The sequence below is a fragment of the Poecilia mexicana genome, unplaced genomic scaffold (assembly GCF_051168715.1).
Source record: "Poecilia mexicana isolate PSO_F unplaced genomic scaffold, ASM5116871v1 scaffold_20, whole genome shotgun sequence".
NCBI classification, from domain to species: domain Eukaryota; kingdom Metazoa; phylum Chordata; class Actinopteri; order Cyprinodontiformes; family Poeciliidae; genus Poecilia; species Poecilia mexicana.
This window is the reverse complement of record NW_028263389.1, coordinates 22,412,039-22,432,169: the sequence shown is the minus strand read 5'-3', so window position 1 is coordinate 22,432,169 and position 20,131 is coordinate 22,412,039. Positions and strand designations below refer to the sequence as shown.

The window sequence follows — 20,131 nt, the reverse complement described above, 5'->3', positions numbered from 1 at the left end:
GGAGTAGTGATGGACTCTGAACTGAACCTTCAGAGGCACATGAAGACAGTTACAAAATCGGATTTCTATCACCTAAAGAACATTTCCAGGATTAGAGAACTAATGTCCCAGCAACCTATAGAGAAACTCAACCATGAGTTTACCTTTAGTCCCATTGATTCCTGCAACGTCTTTAGAGGTCTGCTTAAAAAAATCTATCCTCCAGCTGCAGCTGATCCAGAACACTGCTGCTGGTGTTCTGACTAAAACCAGGAAGATGGAGCACATCACACAGTTCTAACGTCCATACACTGCCTCCTAGTAGCTCAGAGAATAGACTTTAAAATACTGTTGTTTACTTAGAAAACTGTATTTTGAGCAACTTAGCACCAAAATATGTTAATGAATGAAATAATCTGTTGTTGTATCAACCTTCCAGACCTCTCAGGTCTTCTGGTTCTGGTTCTGGTTCTGGTTCTGGTTCTGGATGCAGAGCAGAACCAAACATGGAGAAGCAGCATTCAGCTTCTATGCACTGCAAATCTGGAACAAATTCCTGGAAAACTGAAAAACAGACGAAACACTGAGTGCTTTTAATTTGCAACTAAAAACCCATCTGTGGAGTTGCTCTTGAAACATAATCAATGAAACATTGATCAGTATTTTGATGTGTAATGATAGCACTTGAAAATTGTTGACTGTGTTCTACAACTTTGTATTTTTTTCTGTTTTTATCATGTGAAGCATTTTGAACTGCCCTGTTGCTGAAATATGCTATACAAATAAACTTGCTTGATTGATTGATCTTCCAGTCCAGACCTCAGCAGGTGGTGTCCTGCAGCTTTTAGATGTGGCTCTGCTTCAACAGACCTGGATGAAATAATCATGTAGTTAGCAGAACTCTGAAGACAGACTGGGGAGGTGATTTAGTCATTTGATTGAGGTGTGTTGGGCAGACTCATGTGAAAGTTGCAGGACATAGACCCTTTAGTCTTCAATGTGAAAACTCTACAGTTTGGTCATGAGCTATGAAATTAAGACTGGCCAAAATAATATGTTTTTTTATTCTCAGAAGTGTTCAAGTAATCAATGACCCAGATATGGTAAAAAGCCTAATTAGAAGGATTACTGGGAGAAAACCTGGCAGTGGAAGATCACAACACCAGGACAGAACGTATCATATCATTCACCCACAGATCTTTTCAGATAAACGTCCTATCCAAACCTTCACATTCATCAACGTGGCTGCAGGTTGTTTTGTCATTGTATAAATGTATATGTACGTAGTATACACTCCCAATTCCAACTTTTAGGTCCCTCTTTGTACAGGATAAGCAGGTCAAAGGTCAAGGAAACTAACTAAATAAGAAATATTAAGTAAGGAAACTAGTACAGAATCAGAGTAATGAGACAAAAAGAATTCAAAACAATTGATATGCAAAAAGTCAAGCACAAGAGTGGAGGAAAAGAAAGGAAACTTTGTGGCAGACGCCGAGGAGGTGGGAGGAAACGAATGGGTGAGAGATACCCTCAGGTAGCCTATTTTCTCACCCTGCAGGAGAGAGACAGCAATTAGGATAGGTGTGTTTGTGTGTGTTGCTGACAGTGTCTTTCACTTGTCATGAAGACAGCAGGGCTTTTGAGCTTTTGAAAGGCAGGGTGCAATGCACTGCAGCACTCTTCCCATGTTTCATTTTCACTTAACACAGCGGAGTCTGGTTGCCCGGGTTTGTAGTTGCTGAGGTTTAACAGTTTAAGCTGGACAAACTGCATCTGTGCTGTCTGGAAAATGCACTTACAGAGACATGTAAGGATAGCTTAGCCCTCCAGGCTAATGGCGCACAGATGTTGCATTCATGTTTTGTAAGAGTTGTTGAACTGTTCCTTTTTCAGGATGGGATGAGTATTTACCACACAACTTCAATGAATTTCAAAGACAAAAACTGACTAGCACAAGTATTAAGCTACATAGTTCTCATGTGACATCACACTTCCAGGAACCTTGTAGCTGACAGCCATCTTGGTAGGAATTCATAACTGTCATGTTATGAGGTTGCAATGACCAACAATAAACAAGCCACAAGCTTAGAACCAGCTGTCACCTCATTTCAAACTTATAAATAGTATCAGTGCATTACAACTATTACTCAGTTACAATTATTGAGTACTCTCCCCACCTCTGTGCAAAAGTAAGATAAATATCAGTGATATTTATGGAGCTAGAACAGTTTCATAATTCATAAATGCACAGAACGAGAGTCACACTTGTACTTTGGATGCAAACACAAATACATCTTGATTTACAAGCTGCTTCTGTGCTGCATCTCTGTGTGAATTTTTACTTATCCTACGAGGCTGAACTTTATCTCTACCAAAATATGCCCCCCGCCACCCTCAGCCCTCCCTTAGTTTGTTACTTTGATCATGTATGGATGCAATACATTAAATCTATGTACCCAATTCACAATTTTTAATAAAATAAACTTTAGTTTGGACTTGTATAGACCTTTCATCCTGCAAAAATAAAAATAAAGAATGGTTCAAACAGATGATCAACAGGCCCAAGATGAATAGAAAATTGAAATGATGAGTGAATGTAAACTTTTCATTGGTTCTGTTTGGTCCAATTTGGGATAAAAGATGAAATATTGCTGCTGTATTTGCTAATCCCCAATGCTCCAGATGTATGATTCATTTTGCATCTTGCAGAGAATCATCTATGCAATAGTTTAAAAAAAACAGTAAGATAATTTTTTTTATTAAAATAAAACTTTCTGTCTCATGTGTCAATGCACAATTTGCAACAACAAAAAAAGTATAAAATATGTCTAATTTATGCTATAAAACTCTGCTTGGATTAGACTACATGATGTAGTCTAATCCTTACTTTCACTTGCTGTCATCATTTGGAAATCATTACTTAATTACCAGGAAGAAAACAATCTCTTTAAAAGTTAAAACAGGGTCGTAGCACTAATATATTATGCCATGCACCATATCATGCAAAAATGAATTAGGCATTAAAGTGCCAGGCTGTTGAAAGCCATTAGCATTTCTGTCACTCAGTTCGATTTATTTGAAATTTATATTCTACATTTTTAAGGTTTATAATCATAAATGAGGATATGAATGGTGCTCTGCTCTAATCCCTCACAGAAATGTGTTTGGACTGGATGAAATGGGCTGAAGTTGTCAAATGTAATAAATACAGACAATGTCGCAATATTTTCTTGGTTCTGCCAAATGTTTGAAAATGGGACTCATGTTTAAAATGGTTCCTATTTAACTTCTTTCATAGAAGGCAAACCGCCTCTGGCCTGGAGCTTCTCCTACATTTAAAGACACAGAACCTGATGGATTGTGGGGATGGATGTTTCAAGCTCGCAGCTGAACTGAGAGTAAAACTGAATAAATCTGCAGCGACTGTTTCCCACACCTTTCTGACACATTTAGCTGACATGTTATGTGCTACTCTGACTTCTTATGCCCAAAGAGACAGGCAGGTGATGGATACTATTCTCATGTTATGTTCTGCTATGTCAGCAGTTTCTTTTCTTGGGATGTTCTACGTATAGCTATAACAGGACACTCTGGGATGTCCTGCCTAGATATTTTTTAAGTCATGTACTGTATAGAGTTTTGAATAGTTTTGGATGTCCCAATCCAAAAGCAACAGTTTGCTTTCATCATGTTTAAAATGGTAATGTCAAAAAAACAAAACATATATTAACGATTCATTTCACACATTATTAGCAAATCTAAATGATAGGGAACACTAAAGTCGGGAGACATTTTCCTGGAAGAAAAGCCAGTATGTATAAACCGGGGCATGGCGTCCGCTCACAGTTTACCAGATGGAATTCTCTTTCACCAATCTCTCAAGTGCTAGCATAGATCTTCTCCAAAAGTGATTGCAGGTTAAGGCCAAGACGTCTCTCCATGCAAGAAAAAGGTTTAGTTGATGGCCCAGGGAGATGTCAAAGGGACAAAGACTAGATACAGAAGAGTTAAGAGAGTTATCAGTATAATTCTGTCCCCAAGGAAACTGAAAAGAGCAAAGGGGCTTGAGTGTCAGAAACCACGCACTGGAAGGCTGCTTCAAACTCAGTCAGTTTGACCTTTAGTCTGAGGATGGAAATGCAATGTCACACTAAGCCTGGCTCCTAAAGGCATTGAAGAAAGCCTTCTAAACGTTATAAATGAACTTTGAGCCTCATCGACAGACGAGGCCCGATTGGATAGTGTCATGTTGGAAAATGTGTGTCACTAGCAGGTAACCTGTCTGCTGACCTTTTAGCAGACAGTTGTTCATGCAACCTTAATGGTTGCAGGAACTCTCTTAGAAGCCCTTTCTTCAGGAAGTCATCACAACATGGCTTCATTAATGCTTTAAAAACATTTTTACCAGTTTTGCACTGAGAAATAACTCACATAATGAGCTCAGCTGATGTTCCACTGGTTGTTTGCTAATTTCTCATAGCTAGTCTGAAGGAAATGAGTGGGGGAATCACGAGGGACGTGAGCTCTGTGAGCCAGAAGCTTGAAAACTGCAGCTTCTGAGGAGGAGCTGAGGCTGGAAGGTGGAGCTAGGACCAACCAGACGTTTTGCACAGCTAAATGGTTGCCAGGGGAGATTAAAGGATTTCACAAACATGCATGAAAGGATAAAGGCAACACTCTAGGTATGTTTTTGGTGTGAGAATAACATAACATGATGTAACGTTAAAAAAAGTTGATTTTCACAATACTGCCCCTTTTAAAACTTTGAAGTCTGTGGTTGTGTTGTGACATAACAAAACATGACAAAAAGCAAGGAATAAGACAATTCATTGTAAGTCCAGGTTATTACAAAGCAGCACACAGATTCTGGTCTATTCCGCTCATCTTTCTGTCTGTTTCTTGTGTTTCTTTCCTCTCCATAGTATGTTGTTCTCTCTATATGTGTCTGCTGAGCAGTGGTGGGAAGTAACGAAGTACAAATACTTCGTTACTGTACTTAAGTACAATTTTCATTTATCTGTACTTTACTTAAGTAGATTTAATAATGGATACTTTCTACTTTTACTCCACTACATTTTACAGTAAGTAACTGTACTTTCTACTTCACTACATTTCTACAAAACTGTCGCGTTACTCGTTACATCCAAGTCGCGTTGCGCTTTTTTTCGTTAAGATGTGAAGTTCAGGGTCTTAAGGTGGCGCCGTAAAATCCAAGCAATAACGTGACTTAGTGTCTGTTGTCACCCATCGCCTCCACCTTTACGTTAGGACAGGAGACAAGATGTTTCCATCCCTGAAATGATGATGCATAGAATCACATATCTAATTTTAAACTATGTTACAGAGTAAACACAATAAAAACATGCTTTATCTGTGGCATTGTTCATTAAAATGGCACATTTCTAATGTATTAAAATTAAATACGATCGGTTCACTTAATGATATTGTATTAGCGATTAGGTAATGCATTCAGCAAGTACTTTTACTTTTAATACTTAAGTATTTTTAAAAGCCAGTACATTTTTACTTTTACTTAAGTAAAATGTTAATGTGGTACTTTGACTTTTACTTGAGTATATTTTTTGAGTACTTTCTCCACCACTGGTGCTGAGCATATTTGTGGTGTAATGAACAATGCAGCGGCTGTATGTAAAGATAAGGTGGCAACATGGCAGCTTGAGGGATGAAGAAGACGGTGTCACTACATCTATCCCCCACCCTTACACTGAGGCGGCGCAGGAACCAAGAGGAGGAAAGGATAAAGGTGAAAGGATGGAGAGAGAGGAAAAGAAGGTGAGCCAGAGAAGAAGTGGAGTCACAAGGAAAAAATGAAACAAGTGTAGAGGTAGAGCTGTTAGTTCACTCAGATGTTTTGTTTACCATACATTATCTGCTGTTTATTATTTATACCCTTCATGCTCTCAGCAGGGAGGCTGCTTCAACCTTCTTCACAAGGACGATGTGCACGACTGTGTATGACATCTTTATGTATGACTAATACAAAAGGAGAACTTGTTCTAGCAAATATGAGTCTTTACTGCTTTCATGTGCACTTCTGGATGTGTGTGACTCATATGCCCCCTCTCTTTGCTAAATGCGTGTGTGTGTGTGTGTGTGTGTGTGTGTGTGTGTGTGTGTGTGTGTGTGTGTGTGTGTGTGTGTGCGTTGGTATATGTGGTTTAGCAGGACATTTCGTCAGAATACACGCAACACTAGCAGGACATTTTGAATTAACGGGACAGGGGCGGTGTCCTGCTAATTTTGACAAAAATCTAAAAGCGTAGAAAGGTTTCTATTGGTCCAATAACCCCAAAAATGCAAAAAAAACGAGATGTCCGTTTAATACACATAAACCAGATTTTGTGTATAATTTGTGTATCGCCACAGTGCCCCCGGTGGCAACTCTGTGTAATAGCAGGACCTTATGAATATTCACACAAGCTCTTGTTCTGATTGGTTGTCTGCCGGAAGGTCCCGCTAATTACTACAGTGTCTTTCTAATTCACGTCGCTGTTTACACACATGAATTGTGTGTAAATTGCCAACTCTTACACTGGGGATGAGTTGGAAATATGATTACTCTGTGCTATAAGACTGAATATTTTATAAAGGTTAGTTGGATGCCTAAACCCAACCTTTTGTCCAACCTTACATTGGACAAAAGGTGTATGTGGCACCTAAAAATATACAGAAATTAATATATATTTTTGATCAAATATTTTTTATTTAAAATATTATGAATAATACGTGTGTGGAATAAGTGTGTGGATTAAAATAAATATAAACCATAAGAGAGCCATTTTTTTCACCAAACTACTGCTAACAGTTTGTTGATTCTGGTCTGCTCTGCATCCTCAGAACCAGAACCAAGGATTTTGAAGCAGAACTTAGCTTCAGTGCACCATAAATCTTGAATAAACTTACAGAAAACTGCAACACAGCTGAATTCCTTTAAATCAAGGCAACACCCCCCCACCCCCACCCCCAAAAAAACAACAATTTACAGTTGTTTCTAAATCTTAATCATTGGTACATGTATCAATATAATTAATGTATATGATTTTAATTTTGATTTTACTTTGAATTTAATTTCTGTTTTTCTTTTTTTAAGATAAATGTATGTTATTTTTATCACTTTTTAGTCCTTTGATGTAAAGCACTTTGAACCGCCTTGCAGCTGAAATGTGCTATACAAATAAAATTGACTTGACAGCAGTTTTCAGATCTTGCCAAAGATTCTCCACTGAGTTTATGTCTAGACTTTGACTTTGCCATTCTAACACAGAAATATGTTTTTATTTATACCATTCCATTGTAGATCTGGCTTTATGTTTAGGGTAATTGTCCTGCTGGAAGGTGAACCTCTGCCCCAGCCTCAAGTCTTTTGCAGACTCCAGGTTCAGGAGTGTTCAGGTTTTCTTCCAAGATTTCCCTGTATTTGGCTCAATCCATCTTACAATCAACTCTAACAATCTTCCCTGTCCCTGAAGAAAAGAAGCACCCTAAGAGCATGATGCTGCCACCACCATTTTTGTCAGTGGGGAAGGTGTGTTCAGAGTTATGTGCAGTGTTTGTTCTCCACTACAAATAGTGCTCTGCATTTTTCCCAGAAAGTTAAATTTTGGTCTTGTCTTATCGTTTTTGCTGTATCCCAATATGGCTTCTGGCAAACTGCAAATGGGACTTCTTATAGTTTTCTTTATACAATGGCTTTTCTATTGCCACTCTTCCATAAAACCACATTTTTGCAGTGCATGACTAATAGTTATACTATACTGCATTTCAGAAATATCTCTGCATTTCATCCAGAGCCACCATGAACCTCTTGGCTGTATCTCTGATCAGTGCTCTTCTTGTTCAGCCTGTAAGTTTAGGTGGATGGCCTTTTCTTGGTAGGTTCACAGCTGTGTGATTTGCTCTTTCCATTTCCAGATGATTCGTGGAACAGTACTCTGTGAGATGGCCTAAGCCTGCTTTAAGCTTCTCCACAACTTTATCCCTGACCTGTCTGGTGTGTTCCGTGGACTTCATGATGCTGTTTGTTCCCCAATATTCTCTTAGCCAACTTTTGAGGCAGTCATAGAGGAGTTGAATTTTTTTACCATTTGCAGTCATCAGGCAACTTCTGAAGGCAATTGGCTGCATTCAGGGAAAGGGGGCTGAACACTTTTGCACACCGCACTTTTTAGCTTTTATTTGTAAAAACTGTTATGAATCATGTTTAGTTTTGTTTCTACTTCACAAGTATATACCACTTTGTGTTTGTCTTTCCCATAAAATTCTGTGAAAATATATTTCCAGTTGTGACAAAACTGGAAATTCAAGTTCAAGGGCTATGGATACTTTAGAAAGCCACTGTACAAATAGTAAGGCAAGTCCAATGACAGAACCACAACCGCCACAACCAAGTACCCAGTATAGTGTGAAGAAACATCTGAAGGGAATATAACCTTGAACACACCTCGTTAAAATGGGAAATGCCACACAAAGTGGTAGAAAACGAACAAGCTAAGATCCTGTGGGCCTTCCATATACAGGAAGACAAAATGGGAAAAGCAAACCAACTGAACATGGTGATCATTGAGCAGCAGAGCAAAGCAGTTGTTATGATGTAGCTATCCTGAATGAACAGAAGGTACAGAAAAAAACTAGAGAAATACCAAAGGCTAAAAAACCCCATCATCCTCCTAGAACTTGAGTGGTTGACTTATTTTGGGCTGTCTAGTCCACAATACTAAATTTTGCTCTAGATGGGGTCTGGTGTCCACATGTTAGGCCATTATTTTATGACTTGGTGGTGGTGGAAGATTATAACACATTACAGGTTAGACTCAAGATGTTCAGTGTTTCTTTTGTTGTGTAAGTTTACAAAAGTTAGCAACTGCATATATTTACCATGGTGCTAAACATGGTGATTTAAAATGAATAAGTATTTTTCTGAGAAAAATGTTGTCCACATATCATGTAAAACAATAATTCTTTGTTTTTGGAATCATTAGGTCCCAATCAGCCCATAGATGAATTAATAATGCACTCCATGTGAGAGTTTGGGTCTTAGGAGATTACAAAAAATGTGGAAGGTGAAAGCAACAGTAGTGCTTGTGGTCACTGAAACCCTTGGGGTAATGACCCCTAAACTGGAAGACTGGCTCAAACAAATACCTGGAGATAGATCAGACCTCTTGATACAGAGAAGCACACCTTTGGGAACTGCTAATATACTGTGAAGACCAAGGATCAATGAAGTATTTTTGAATTTGAAAGAAGGGATAACCAGTCATGGAGTAATACAGAATTAGAAATATAAAAATAAAAATCGTTTATTTAAAAAATATTTAAAGTGCCAAAAATATCATGATTATTTATGTTACTGTTAAGACAAAAATTTAAAGATTGATATTTTGTCGTTATCTCAATGTCTCTACTCTGCATACATGCAGATTGTCTAGGTAGTCTAAATTGTCTATTGGCAGGTACATCAGCCAATCTTTTTCTGCAGGTGTTGTGTCTGCCATTAGACAACAGTTTTTGTTTTTATGATATAAAGTGTTTTGAACTGCCCTGCTGCTGAAATGTGCTATACAAATAAACATGATTAATTGATTGAACAGAAATGATTAAAGGAAGTGACAACATTGCTGGTGGGAGATACCATCTAACTGTTGCCTCTTAATTAAAGAAAAATGTATGATAAACTATTTAACTTTGAAATATTGAATGAAAGTTACAAAATATTACTCAAAATTTTCTTGTTCCTGAAAAAAATCAGACCTTGTGTGCTTCAGAAACAAAATGGAATAATCCTTTTGTTGTACCCCTCCTCCTCTGTCAACGTGGTACAATCCGTCAAGTCCAGGTGCAAGCCATTAGTATTAATTGAACTTGTTTCATTTGTTTTGCGTGGAGAAAGAGGTAAGACTCATACAGAATCTCTTAAGACATTTAAGTACATATAGTTTTGTAATTTTGCTGAATGTTGTAGGTTACTTGATGCTTGGATACACCAAAGCATTTGATTTGCAGCATTTTAGCTAGTAATTACCAACCATGTTAGTCAGTGTACCAGAGTTTAAAGGGAAGGTGGCTCACTCCAGAATTAGATAAAACTGTGTTTGGTCATTTTCTGTATATCAGTGAGTGATATTATTTCACAGGCACAAATGATCCTAGGTAATAATCATTAGTATTAAGATAATGTTTTAATATTTGAAGATTTTGAGAATCTGTCAATAGAAAGTCAATTATGTAGTACTGTGTACTTCAGTACATTTTCACATACAATAACATCAAATCATATTGTGTACAGCAGGGGTGTCAAACTCAAGGTCTTAAGGGCTGGTGTCCAGCAACTTTTAGATGTGTTTCTGATGCCACATGGCTGGATAAAATGGGGTGGTCATCAACTTGATTGCACTGAGAAGCTAATTCAGTCATATACTTAAGGTGTTTTAGACCAGACAAACATCTAAAAGTTGCAGTACCCTGGCCCTCGAGGCCTGGAGTTTGACACCCCTGGTGTACAGTATCATGTTGTATTCTCTGATCTTTGCAGGAGATGTCAACAACAAGGTCTCAGAGAGCAAACATGATTCCAGTTATTGCTCCTTAGGTGAAGATAAAGAAGGATTTGATGTAAAATACCTCAATTCATTTAAAGGTGAGTTGTGACTATATTATGCACAGGATTCCAGAGTTTATTAAATGATCATTTTTTTTCTTTTGTTTTACTTTTTCACTTTTAAACTATTTTTATACTGCACATTATTAGCATAGATCATGATCGATGATCATTATAATCAGAACATCTTTCTTATTCCGAAGGAGACAAGCAACTGCTCAAAATACAATAGAAGCGTATGTATATAAAATTTTAAAAAAAAAATTCCCTTCTCACCCTCTCTTTCATCCTCTGAGCTTGGGTCCTCTACCAGAGGCCTGGGAGCTTGAGGGCTCTGCGCAGTATCTTGGCTGTGCCTAGAACTGCACATTTCTGGACTGAGATGTCTGATGTTGTTCCTGGGATCTGTTTTAGCCACTGCTCCAGTTTGGGGGTGACTGCCCCGAGGGCCCCGATGACCACTGGCACCACTGTGGTCTTCACCTTCCAGGTCTTTTCCAGTTCCTCTCTGAGGCCCTGGTATTTCTCCAGTTTCTCATGCTCCTTTTTCCTGATGTTGTAGTCACTTGGTATTGCTACATCCACCACAACGGCTTTCCTCTGTTCTTTATCCACCGCTACAATGTCCGGTTGGTTCGCCATTACCATCTTGTCTGTCTGGATCTGGAAGTCCCACAGGATCTTAGCTCGGTCATTCTCCACCACCTTTGGGGGTGTTCCACACTTCGATCTCGGGGCTTCCAGTCTGAACAGATGTTTCTGTACACTATGCCCGCCACTTGGTTATGTCGTTCCATGTATGCCTTCCCTGCCAGCATCTTGCACCCTGCTGTTATGTGCTGGACTGTCTCAGAGGCCTCCTTGCACAACCTACACCTTGGGTCTTGTCTGGTGTGGTAGATCTGAGCCTCTATTGCCCTGGTGTTTAGGGCCTGTTCCTGGGCAGCCAGGATGAGGGCCTCTGTGCTGTCCTTGAGTCCAGCTTTTTCCAGCCATTGGTAGGATTTCTTGATATCAGCCACTTCAGTTATTTGTCGGTGGTACATCCCATGTAGGGGCCTGTCCTCCCATGATGGTTCCTCCAGCACCTCGTCCTCTGTTCCCCATTGCCTGAGACATTCGCTGAGCACATCGTCCGTTGAGGCTTTTTCCCTGATGTATTTATGGATCTTGGATGTTTCATCCTGGACAGTGGTTCTCACACTCACTAGTCCTCTGCCTCCTTCCTTACGGCTTGTGTACAGTCTCAGGGTGCTGGATTTGGGGTGGAACCCTCCATGCATGGTTAGTAGCTTCCAAGTCTTAACATCTGTGGCCTTCATCTCTTCCATTGGCCAGCTAATTATTCCGGCAGGGTATCTGATTACTGGTAAGGCACATATATCCATATATATATCCATATATCCATGAAAACATGGATATATATATATATATATCCTTCTCATCGTCCGTGGGTGGTCTCTTTCATCCTCTGAGCTTGGGTCCTGTACCAGAGACCTGGGAGCTTGAGGGTTCTGCGCAGTATCTTGGCTGTGCCTAGAACTGGACATTTCTGGACTAAGCTGTCTGATGTTGTTCCTGGGATCTGTTTTAGCCACTGCTCCAGTTTGGGGGTGACTGCCCCGAGGGCCCCGATGACCACAGGCACCACTGTGGTCTTCACCTTCCAGGTCTTTTCCAGTTCCTCTCTGAGGCCCTGGTATTTCTCCAGTTTCTCATGCTCCTTTTTCCTGATGTTGTAGTCACTTGGTATTGCTACATCCACCACAACAACTTTCCTCTGTTCTTTATCCACCACCACAATGTCCGGTTGGTTCTCCATTACCATCTTGTCTATCTGGTTCTGGAAGTCCCGCAAGATCTTAGCTCGGTCATTCTCCACCACCTTTGGGGGTGTTCCCCACTTCGATCTTGGGGCTTCCAGTCCATATTCTGCACAGATGTTTCTGTACACTATGCTCGCCACTTGGTTATGTCGTTACATGTATGCTTTCCCTGCCAGCATCTTGCACCCTGCTGTTATGTCCTGGACTGTCTCAGGGGCCTCCTTGCACAACCTACACCTTGGGTCTTGTCTGGTGTGGTAGATCTGAGCCTCTATTGCTCTGGTGTTTAGGGCCTGTTCCTGGGCAGCCAGGATGAGGGCCTCTGTGCTGTCCTTGAGTCCAGCTTTTTCCAGCCATTGGTAGGATTTCCTGATATCAGCCACTTCAGTTATTTGTCGGTGGTACATCCCATGTAGGGGCTTGTCCTCCCATGATGGTACCTCTAGCACCTCGTCCTCTGTTCCCCATTGCCTGAGACATTCGCTGAGCACATCGTCTGTTGAGGCTTTGTCCTTGATGTATTTATGGATCTTGGATGTTTCATCCTGGACAGTGGCTCTCACACTTGCTAGTCCTCTGCCTCCTTCCTTACGGCTTGTGTACAGTCTCAGGGTGCTTGATTTGGGGTGGAACCCTCCATGCATGGTTAGTAGCTTCCAAGTCTTAATATCCGTGGCCTTTATCTCTTCCATTGGCCAGCTAATTATTCCAGCAGGGTATCTGATTACTGGTAAGGCATAGGTGTTTATTGCATGGATCTTGTTCTTGCCATTGAGCTGGCTTCTCAGGACTTGCCTTATTCATTGGAGGTATTTGACTGTGGCTCCTTTCCTTGTGACCTCATCGAGGTTGCCATTTGCTTGTGGTATTCCCAGGTACTTGTAACTGTCCTCAACAAATATATGGAGGACTGAGTTTTGAAATTACAAGTACAAAATAATGAGTTGCATTCAGTTGACAAAAAATGTTTAAGTAACCACAGAAAGACATCCAATTAGATCAATTAACTGATTTTGAAAAATGTTAATTTCAATTGCTACTATTTGATATATCTGCATTGTTTAAAGTTTATCCTACTTATTATGTGTACCTACAGGTTGGGGTGTGTTCAAAAAGCAGATTTCCTTATTGAGTACAGAGAAGTCATAAGTAGAAAGGAACAAGAAAACCGACTGAAAGTTTACCATGATACACTCGAGGTTCTTATGTTTGATTTCAACTTCAATGGACAAAAGCTTTGGTATGCGACTGTTTCAAGGTTGTTGTGTTTTTATTTTACATCTAAATACAGTGATGTAAACATTTTCAGCTTCATCAGTAAAAGTAGTTTTAGTTGGTAGAGGAATATCCTTCTGACATGCAAACACCAAATATGCAAAATCCTTTCCCTTGCATGGTATAATTATTCTTATTTTCATACTTAATATTTTAGTGTTGATGTTGCCAGAGAGGATGGATGATTGGGGAGGCTGGTAAATGATCAGATGAACCCAAACAGCAAAATGAAAGTTAAAAGAGTGGATGGAAGACCTCATCTGTTTATTTGCACTCAAATATATTGGTCCAAGGGAAGAAATCACTTATAATTATGGTGATTTTGACTGGCCATGGAGAAGAAAGGTGCTTATAAGTGTGAAAATACTATCAAAAATCATTCAAGTAGCACTGAAGACATATTTGAAGGATATGTCAAGTTGTAGTACAGGGTTTCATTATAGTTGAAAACAAGAAGTGGACAAGCACATACACTAGGTGGACTTCATTTTTCTATTGAGAAGTATGGACTCATTCAGTGTACATCCCTTCATTTCAGATTTCCAAAGATGAACTGTCAGGTTGGTGATGTGGACGCATGCGGATCCTGTTCAACCAACCCTCCAGAGGTAATTTTGGTCTCCAATGACCAACTTACTCTCTAAAATAAAGTAATTGAAATGATATTAAGTATTGTTCAAACACACATGTGTTGTGTAATATTAGATATGTTAGCTGCATAAAAAGGGAGGACTGCGTTTTGAAATTACAAGTATAGAAGAATGAAAATTACATTTAGAAGCGCACATACACACAGGTCCTGTGTAATACTCAAAATGTAAGGTGCAGGAATAAGGAGGACTGAGTTTTGAAATTACAAGTACAGAAGAATGAAAGTTACATTGAGAAGCACGCATACACACAGGTTCTGTGTAATACTCAAAATGTAAGGTGCAGGAATAGGGAGGACTGTTTTCTATATTGGGAACAAACATTTAGTGAGTGTTCTTTACATTTCAGATTTCCAAAGATGAACTGTGTCAGGCTGGTGACATGGATGCATGTGGATTCTGTTCAACCAACCCTCCTGAGGTAATTTTGGTCTCCAATGACCAACTTATTCTCTAAATTAAAGTAATTGAAATGATATTACGTAGAGTACAAACACATAGGTGTTGTGTAGTACTAGATTTGTTGGTTGCATAAAAAGGGAGGACTGAGTTTTCAAATTACAAGTATAGAAGAATGAAAATTACATTTAGAAGTGCACATTTTGGTCTCCAACGACCAACTTTTTCTCTAAAATAAAGTAATTGAAATGATATGAAGTACTGTTCAAACACACATGTGTTGTATAATCCTACATATGTTGGCTGCATAAAAGTGGAGGACTGACTTTTGAAATTACAAGTATAGAAGACTGAAAGTTACATTGAGAAGCGCACATACACACAGGTCCTGTGTAATACTCAAAATGTAAGGTGCAGGAATAAGGAGGACTGAGTTTTGAAATTACAAGTACAGAAGAATGAAAGTTACATTGAGAAGCACGCATACACACAGGTTCTGTGTAATACTCAAAATGTAAGGTGCAGGAATAAGGAGGACTGAGTTTTGAAATTACAAGTACAGAAGAATGAAAGTTACATTGAGAAGCACGCATACACACAGGTCCTGTGTAATACTCAAAATGTAAGGTGCAGGAATAGGGAGGACTGAGTTTTGAAATTACAAGTACAGCAGAATGAAAGTTACATTGAAAAGCATGCATACACACAGGTCCTGTGTAATACTCAAAATGTAAGGTGCAGGAATAGGGAGGACTGAGTTTTGAAATTACAAGTACAGCAGAATGAAAGTTACATTGAAAAGCATGCATACACACAGGTCCTGTGTAATACTCAAAATGTAATGTGCAGGAATAGGGAGGACTGAGTTTTGAAATTACAAGTACAGAAGAATGAAAGTTACATTGAGAAGCACGCATACACACAGGTCCTGTGTAATACTCAATATGTAAGCTGCAGGAATAGGGAGGACTGCTTTCTACATTGGGAACAAACTCACATTTAGTGAGTGTTCTTTACATTTCAGATTTCAACCAACCCTCCAGAGGTAATTTTGGTCTCCAACGACCAACTTATTTTCTAAGATAAAGTCTTTGAAATTATATTGAGTACCAGTGGTCCCCAACCTTTTTATCACCGCGGACCGGTCAAGACTTGGCAATTTTTCTGAGGCTCGGGTTCTTTTTTTACCCTTAATTTCCCCTTACAGCAATCTTAGAACGTTGCTCACGATAATTGTAACTGTTCATCCTGCCATCTGTGGCATGATCGCATCCAGTCGTTGGAACATTGGGACTGCTCTGATCTAAAATCAGGCATATTCTAGCAACTTGTAGGGTTTTTACTTGATTGGGAGCTAGAACTCAACCTGTTGAACTTGACAGGTAGCCAATCAGAAAGCGCGGTGACGTAGCTCATGGAGGGGAATCCCAAAGAGCTGAGCAGACATGCACAAATGAGTCCGGTGGACATCGAAGATATGTGGAAATGGCATGAATGTTTATAAAGCATTTCGTACAAAGAATATCCATAGAAATGATGAGGAGTGGAGTTGGAGCAAAATTGCTACCACAGTTGATAAACCCGGTAACTTTTCAGCTATCCATTAAATTAACGTGACATTACTTTGTACTAAAGCCTGCTCACATGGCAAGATTTGCTCCTGTTATGTGGCTGGACACACGAACCTGTTGTACTTTTATCAGCTCTGTGGTCACAGAAGTTTGGAAAATCGTCTGAATCCTAAAATCATGCCGTGTGAACCAGACTTAAGACTTACAAGCTCTATTTCTCTCGTCTCGATAACTGCCATAATGCTCTCAGACTCTGGTCGCTCTGGCAACGTTCACACATCCCTTCAAAATAAGATTTGAATATGCCACAAAAACGAACATTTATTTTCATGAAAATTTTAACTCACAACTATAAATTAATGGGAGTCCTGAGCTTGTTTCTCTGCAATGAGATGATCCCACCTGGGAAACGATGACACCCAATGCAGAGGGTGCTTGGTGTGTAATGGCAAAGCAGTTTGAAGCTTCATTGCCTCATTAGTAAGCCAGTGCATATTATGCAGAGTGGGCTTGGAACATGGGAGTCACCTACAGGTTCAGGATAAATCCACTCTCCTGTCTGTGGTCTTTCTCCGCTTTTCCAAAGAAACTTTCCAAAGACATCGCTTTCTTACTCATTGTGGGCTCAATGTTGCCGCACAAGACGTAACCGAGAGAATCCAGTTAAAGGGTTTTCAAAATAATGGATCCTCCAGACTCAGACAATACGTAACATGTAAATATTTTTCTTGTGCGACCCAGTACCAATTGGTCCACAGACTCGTACTACTCCGCGGTCCTGTGGTTGGGGATGACTGTTAAGTACGGTTCAAACACACAGGTCTTGTGTAATACTTGATATGTAAGCCACATAAAAAGGGAGGACTGAGTTTTGAAATTACATGTACAAAAGAATGAAAGTTACATTTAGAAGCGCTCATACACACAGGTCCTGTGTAATACTCAAAATGTAAGGGGAAGGAATAAGGAGGACTACGTTTTGAAATTACAAGTACAGAAGAATGAAAGTTGCATAAAGAAGCGCTCATACACACAGGTCCTGTGTAATACTCAAAATGTAATGGGCAGGAATAGGGAGGACTGTTTTCTAAATTGGGAACAAACTCATATTCAGTAAGTGTTCTTTACATTTCAGATTTCCAAAGATGAACCGTGTCAGGTTGGTGACGTGAATTCATGCGGATCCTGTTCAACCAACCCTCATGAGGTAATTTTGGTCTCCAACGACCAACTTATTTTCTAAAATAGAGTTTTTGATATGATATTAAGTACTGTTCAAACACACAAGTCTTGTGTAACACTTGATATGTAAGCTGCATAAAAGGGGGGAACTGAGGTTTGAAATTACACATATAAAAGAATGAAAGCTACATTTAGAAGCGCACATACACACAGGTCCTGTGTAATACTCAAAATGTAAGGTGCAGGAATAAGGAGGACTGAGTTTTGAAATTACTAGTACAGAAGAATGAAAGGTACATTGAGAAGCATGCATACAAAAAGGTCTTGTGTAATGCTCATCAGGTATGTTGCAGAAATTTCAAAAACTGAGTTTTGAAATTACAGGTAGAAAAGAATGAAAATTACTTTTAGAAGCGCACATACACACAAGTCCTGTGTAATACTCAAAATGTAAGGTGCAGGAATAAGGAGGACTGAGTTTTGAAATTACTAGTACAGAAGAATGAAAGGTACATTGAGAAGCATGCATACAAAAAGGTCTTGTGTAATGCTCATCAGGTATGTTGCAGAAATTTCAAAAACTGAGTTTTGAAATTACAGGTAGAAAAGAATGAAAATTACTTTTAGAAGCGCACATACACACAAGTCCTGTGTAATACTCAAAATGTAAGGTGCAGGAATAGGGAGGACTGAGTATTGAAATTACAAGTAAAGAAGAATGAAAGTCACATTTAGGAGGGCACATACACACAGGTCTTTTGTAATGCTCATCATGTAAGTTGCAGAAATTTGGAAAACTGAGTTTTGACATTACTAGTAGAAAAGATAGAAAATTACACTTAGAAACGCACATACACACAGGTCCTGTGTAATACTCAAAATGTAAGGTGCAGAAATAGGGAGGACTGTTTTCTACATTTTCAACAAACTCACATTTATTGAGTGTTCTTTACATTTCAAATTTCCAAAGATGAACTGTGTCAGGTTGGTGACATGGATGTATGCGGATCCTGTTCAACCAACCCTCCTGAGGTAATTTTGCTCTCCAACAACCAACTTAGATTCTTATATAAAGTCACTAAAATAATATGAAGTACTCTTCAAACACACAGGTCTTGTATAATACTTATCATGTAAGATGTAGAAATGTGGAAGACTGAGTTTTGAAATTAGAGGTAGAAAAGAATGAAAGTTAAATTTAGATGCACACAGACACATGGATCCTGTGTAATACTCAACTTGACAGGTTCATACATTAGGTAGACATTGTTTATTTTAATTTTTTTTTAGAAACAATCATTCAGTATTCATATACTGATATAAATTTGTTATCAAAGAATTACTGATTACACTTTAAAAATTAGGTATCTTCATGTTATTAAAGGTAAGTTTAAACAGTAATGATTTCTTAGTTAATGTCAAGTTGTCATAACAAAGACATTTTGAATAATGTCAACTTTGTATTAAAAGTGTCATAATTTACCGAATGACGCTTTATGACAACAGTCATAAATATTCATGAAGGCTTATTCATGTTCATGACATGTGTTGTCATGTTTATGACAGTGTCATGACAGTCTTATTCACCCCCCTTCAAATAAAGTGTTACCGAAATATTCTTGCTGAAATGCTTTCAATGTATACAAAATATGTTTTTAATCAACAGGTCTGTCCAGAACAAAGTTCAAGTGAGGTGACATCATCAGAAGAGGAGTATGTTCCTGATTCCCTAGATGATTCAGACATCTCATGGGATGACAGATGCACTGCACAGAAATATGGACCAGTTATAGTCCATATTTCCATGTTTGGACTTCTTAATGGACATAAATTGTATGTTTTTTGTATGTGTATGCTGTGGTCCTGATAAATAAAATTGGCCCTGATAATTACTGTTGGTGTCATGGGCGGAGCCAAGCACCTCATTATCTTTTGTCCTTTTAATACAGCATTGCATCAGGTTCTCATATTTTGAGTTCTGATGTGTGTATCTAAATTTTTAAGTGAGATCTATGTTGTGTAGCTCAAACAAGATTTTTGACAACTTACTACGTCTTTCTAGCATAAGTGGAAAGGGGTGTCCGTTTAATGTTGCAAAAAACTGGTTTGAAAAAATTGTCCTGCTAATACATATAAACCCGTATAGGTGTGTGTGTGTGTGTGTGTGTGTGTGTGTGCGTTTGTTTGTAATACCTTGTGGGGACGATTTTCCTGACATATGCTACGTTGTGGGGACCAGTCGCTCCTCGTGGGGACCTGAGCCTGGTCCCCACGAGGGGAAACCCTGTTTTTGGGTCAGGGGTCAGAGTTAGGGCTAAGGTATGAATTGAGTTTTGGTTAGGGTTAGGGTTAGGTATGTGATGGTTAGGGTTAGGAAAAGGGTAAAGGTCAGGTTTAGGCTGTAGAAATGAGTAGAAATGAATGGAAGTCAATGGAAAGTCCCCACAAAGATAGCAAAACAAACAAAACAAACGTGCGTGCGTGCGTGCGTGCGTGCATGCGTGGCACACATGAATGTAACGTTTTGTTCATAGTTTAGCTTGTTGTTTTAAGGTAGGTACTCAGTGTGAAAGACAGATCTCAGTGGTTACCATTTGCATGGTGTTACTGTGATTCTCAGATCAGGGAGGA

General features: G+C 39.1%; 1 long non-coding RNA gene across 3 annotated transcripts; it reads left to right on the top strand.

Annotated features, from left to right (window-relative positions):
- The first annotated feature begins 7,109 nt into the window (after positions 1-7,109).
- LOC148153475 (uncharacterized) lies at positions 7,110-19,918 on the top strand. 3 transcript variants are annotated; one of them, XR_015761602.1, is made up of 6 exons: positions 7,110-10,636; positions 14,237-14,306; positions 14,698-14,769; positions 17,454-17,525; positions 18,471-18,532; positions 19,167-19,918. It is a non-coding gene; the product is annotated as an uncharacterized LOC148153475 (long non-coding RNA). The 3 variants fall into 3 exon arrangements; XR_015761601.1 differs by having other exon boundaries at positions 17,454-18,532; XR_015761600.1 differs by lacking the exon at positions 19,167-19,918 and having other exon boundaries at positions 17,454-18,691.
- Positions 19,919-20,131: the final 213 nt, after the last annotated feature.